We start from the raw sequence: 5,545 nt of genomic DNA, 5'->3' as shown, positions 1-5,545 counted from the left end.
CAATATCATTTAAAGTCTAGCTTGGCAGAAATTGTCACTATTTTTAGAGTATTTCCTGTGTATTTCTCTATGTAAATAGAGAAGCGATTCTTTTGTTTTTTCACCCACGTTGGTTCTTTCCATTTGAAAACAGGTGGCCACCATACCTTAGAGCGTTTTGTAATGATTGTTTAACACTCAACAGGGATTCGAATGGACAGCATCCGAGAGCTAGAAAGCCCGAAAAAGAATGCAAACCGACAATGCCGATAGGCTTAAAAGCCATTCAATGGTAGCACAGAAGGGAGGGCAGTTGAAGACAGTCACAAAAAGACATTCAATCAGTCAGATTGAGGCAGATTGAATAGAGGAACAGGACAGAGGGAGAGTCTATGCACTCTTTTAGACTCGAGGTTTTCGAGCAGATCCCTCTTTGATGTTACTGTTGGTTGAGACTCTTTTTTTGAGCTCACTCTTGTAATAATATGTTCTTAAAGATTTAATATAGAGGTCAACACTGAAATCTAGACCAGGCGACGTAGCCAGCAAGTTTGTTGAACTCCTTGATTATTTGTTGTGTTGATGTGTGTGTATGTTATGTTTTCTAACTTTTCATTGCCTATATTATTTGCAATCTTTTCGATCCATTGCACTAAATAATATAGGAATCCCTACACATGAGTCTCTAATACCTTAATATTGATTTAAGATCTCATTTTCAGATCAAGTGGTATTAGAGCATTTGGTTTTGTTAAAGATAGACAAGCTTGTGGTAGATTTTGAATGCTAACTATATTAAAACTCAGACTAGGAGAAGGAGAACTTGTTGAGACTAATCCAGAGATTGGAAGAGTCTATTCTCAGAGGAGAATGGAAGAAGAAGCTCCATTGGGATCAGAATCTCAATTCTTGGACAGTTTTATGGTCATGGTGTAAGAGATGTATTTGGAATTTAAGAAGGGTCGAGGTGGAAGCACTTCAACACCTAAACCAGACAAAGGAGCAGAGGAACCTTTTCTATTTGCCTCTCTAGAAGGCAAAGGGAAAGGGGAAATGCCTCCTCCACCATCTCCTCCATCATCACCTTCATCATCCTCATCATCTTCTAGCTCTTCTAAGAAGAAGAAGAAAACTTCCTTAATCAAATTAGATGTGAAGTTTGATTTGCCAATTTATGATGGAGAAATCAATGCAGAAAAACTACATAATTGGATAAGACAAATTGATGTATATTGTAGGGTACATAACATTGATTCAGAAAGGAAGAATATTTAGCTGGCTAGCCTTCGACTTGGAGTAGTATGGTGGGAAGGCAAGACAAAAGCTGATCTGTAAAAACATGGTAAAAATATTTCTACCTAGAATGAATTTATTTCTGCTATCAAAAAGCAAATCTATCCTTTAGCTTACATGCAACAGGCAATGATAAGTTGGCAAACTCTTTGACAATTGAAGGGTCAGAGTGTACAAAGTTATACTCAGGAATTCAGAAAGAGAGATTTAACTCTAGGTATATCATTAGATTCACCTGAGACTTTATTGAACTATATAGGTGGTCTTCATAGCTATTTAAAGCATACTATTCTCATGTTTAATCCCACTAGCTTAGATGATGTATCAGTTCAAGCCACACATCTAGAAGCTAGAGGAAATAATGTAAACCCAGAGGTTGGGGGATCATCTAAATATTCTATTAGCAAGAGCAAGGAAAAGAAGAAACTAAAATGGAGGGAAAGGAAAGCAAACACTGTACGGAAGGATAAACCTTCATACACTCATTGCAAGAAAGAAGGACATGATGAGGCGCACTGCTGATTTTTGCATCTAGAATGGAGACCTAAGAAGTTCGATGGAAATAAGAAAAATAATGTTGTTGCTATTCAGCAAGACTTGGGATCACATTCAGGCAATGAAACAACAGTTACAGCCACAGGTATTAAAGGTAAAGATTCTAAAGCATCCACAAGTAATTATGCATAATCTATTGATAATGAAAGTTATGAGAGGGAAAGAAATGAGCTTTTTCATATTAGAGTAATTTCCAAGTACAATAAGGTTGATACTTTGTTTGATAGTGGATCACAAGTAAATTTGATTTCTGAAACAATTGTAAAGAAGTTGGGATTACAAAAAAAGTTTCATGAGAAGCCATATCCATTAGGTTGGGTGTGTGATAAAAGAAAGCTACAAGTAACGAGACAATGTAAGCTTAGGTTTGCTATTGGATCAACATTTGTAGATGAGTTTGAGTTAGATATAGTTCCATTGGATATATATGGTATTGTTTTGGGAAGTCCATACTTGTATGATAGGAAAGCTATTTTCTATAGAGCTGAGAATAAGTATCAACTCACTAAAGATGGAATGGAATATATTGTAAGAGCTCATAAACTCAAGGGTAACTATTCTCTCATAAACTTAGGATAGATGAAAAGAATTGTGAATTCAAGTAAGCAATTTTTACTAATGGTTATAAAGGAAAAGGACCCTGATAAATCCAATGTATTTGAGGGTTGTGATTCTAAACAGGAAGCTGATTTAGTTAAATTTGTTTCAGAGTATGATGTTTTATTTCAAGAACCAAAAGGTCTACCACCCAAGCGAGAAATAGTACATGATATTAATTTGTAGCAAGATGCTCCATTACCTAACATTGGAATGTATAGGTTGTCAGCTTTAGAGAATGCAGAGATAAAGAAGCAAGTACAGGAGTTGCTTGATAAAGGGTTTATACGACCAAGCACATCACCATGTGGATCTCCAATTGTGCTGGTGAGAAAGAAAGATGGTTCATGGAGAATGTGCATTGATTATAAAGCATTAAATAAAATAACGATCAAGAATCGTTATCCTCTTCCTCATATTGGTGATTTATTAGATCAGATGAAAGAAACAATTTACTCTTCTAAGTTAGACCTGCAAAGTGGCTATCATTAGGTCAGAGTTGCAGAAAAAGATGCATGGAAGACTACTTTGAAGACAAAGCAAGGACTGTATGAATGGCTGGTTATGCCCTTTGGCTTAACTAATGCTCCTGCTACATGTATGAGAGTTATGAATGATGTACTCAGACCATTTATTGATGATTTTGTAATTGTTCATTTAGATGACATTCTTGTTTTTAGTAAGACATGGGAAGACCATGTAAAACATGTAAAGCAGACCTTAGATGTTTTAAAAAGAGAAAATCTCTATGTAAAACTGTCAAAATGTGAATTTGGCAGAACATCTTTAAATTATTTGGGTTATATTGTAGGGGGTGGTGAATTGAAGATAGATTCCTCTAAGGTTGAAGTCATTGTGAACTGGCCTAAACCCAAATCTACTACAGAGGTTAGGAGTTTCCTAGGGGCAACACAATACTGGAGAAAGTTTATTGCTAACTTTTCTTTGATTGCATCTCCATTACATGCTTTAATAGGATTGAAATATGTGTTTAAGTGGGAAGGAAAATAGCAAAAAGCCTTCGACAACTTAAAAGATAAAATCAGTACAACACTAGTACTAGCACTGCCAGATCTTCAACATCCATTTGAGATTGAGATAGATGCCAGTGACTATGCCATGGGAGCAGTGTTGATGCAACACGGATAACCCATATGCTATCATTCTGAGACATTTACTTCTGCAGTAGTTAATTATCCCACATATGATAAAGAATTGTATGCATTAGTACAAAGTGTGAAAAAGTGGAAACATTACCTAATGGGTAAAGAAACAATCATATATACAAATCATCAACCACTTCAATATTTGCACTCACAAGCTAAATTGTAGCAATCAAGACATTATAGATGGATGGGTTTTCTACAGAAATTTCATCTTGTCATCAGATATAAGAAGGGCATACACAATAAGGTTGAAGACATGTTATCAAGACCAATCATAAATGCATCTACTATACTTAAGCATAACTCAGTAATGCATGAAAGTTACATTGAACAAAATGCTCAAGATGTAGATTTTAAAGATGTATATGAAACTCTAGGTCATGGCAAGCAAGTAGGAGAATTGGACTTTTATGTAAAGTACCAACTCTTATATCATTTGGGAAAGTTATGAATTCAACAAACTGAAAGAGTTAACATAATCCGAGAAGCACATACTTCTCTAATATCAGGTCATTTTGGTGTAAGTAAAACAGTTGCACAATTGCAAAGGATCTGTTATTGGCCAAGAATGCATGAGACAGTTTCTAGATATATCAAATGATGTACAATGTGTGCTACAAGCAAACCAAGTAATAGAAAATTAGGCTTGTACACTCCACTTCCAATTCCTTCTCGTCCTTGGGAAAGTGTTTCCATGGACTTTGTTCGTGGATTGCCAAAATCTAGAAAAGTTCATGATTATTTGTATGTTGTTGTGGATAGGTTTAGTAAAATGCGTATTTGATACCTTGTAACAAGCAAGTTACATCTGAACAAACAACAAAGTTGTTATTTCAGAATGTATGGGTTCATTTTGGGTTACCCACTTCTATTGTATCTGATCGAGATTCTAGATTTATTGGGAAGTTTTGGTCAAATTTATGGGAGATTGAAGAAGAGCACAACATTTGTTGGCTTGTTGGGGCCTGACCCAGGTTCAAAAGTGTTTTAGCCAAACAAATCCCGAAACTACTGGCCCTTTCAGCAACAGTCCATGGAGCGCGGACTGAGGTCTCACCTGAGGTAGTATGGGAGGGTGCTGGAACTAGGTTTCCACACCCTAGGGATGTCTTGATGAGGTCTCGAAAGGTCGTGAAGCAATCCTGTGCACTTGCACTGATCCACGCAGCTGCCTGACCTTTGCATAGATCTGTACAGAGCACGAAGAGGTGTTTCCTAGATCCGTTACCCTTACAATGTTATTATTATAGATTTTACTTAATTTTTTGGGCTCGATATTCTTATTTACTCATTTAACCTTTATAACTAGTGCACGCAATCATAAACTGTAATGAGTTGCAAGGATATAACCGAAACATAAACACACAGATCAGATGCACAATATTCCAAAATCAACTTATCTTTTATTAACCTCCTATTCCAGTACAATCCAATTCCACCCTGTGCAATCAACTGTAGGGATCGGTGCACACAGTTGTGGACTCTACCAGGCCTCTGCGCATACATCTGCAGAGCCTCTTCCTACTCCTACAACCCAAGACTCGGACTTACAAACTCAGAGCAAATATTGCATTCAAAAACCCATATCACTTGAACTCCAGACTAAAAACTAACTTCTACCCTTAGAGCCTCACTCTATTTATATATTCTCATGTTCTGTGGACCATGGGTGGGCTGACACATTCTATAATAAACTACAATATTTTAGGGTGGACAACCCTAGACTCTCGCGCTCTTTGCCCACATTTTGCGGGATCTTTACATTACATTGACCAAACTCAGGCTCTAAGCCCCAAAAATCTGCTTATGGGGGGATTTGCTGCCCAACAGGCCCCCAACACAATCAACGTGACTCATCCCTAGTCACTCAACTGGTGTGGTGATCTTTGCTCAGAGTCCATCCAGCAACTTTTGCGCTCCGCGGATGTCTGCCACACATTCTGCCACTGTCTTCT

The sequence above is a fragment of the Pinus tabuliformis genome, chromosome J (genome assembly GCF_031772625.1).
Source record: "Pinus tabuliformis cultivar Carrire ecotype Pingquan chromosome J, CPIR1, whole genome shotgun sequence".
NCBI classification, from domain to species: Eukaryota; Viridiplantae; Streptophyta; class Pinopsida; order Pinales; family Pinaceae; genus Pinus; species Pinus tabuliformis.
The sequence above is the reverse complement of the archived record's forward strand: the minus strand, read 5'-3'. Positions refer to the sequence as shown.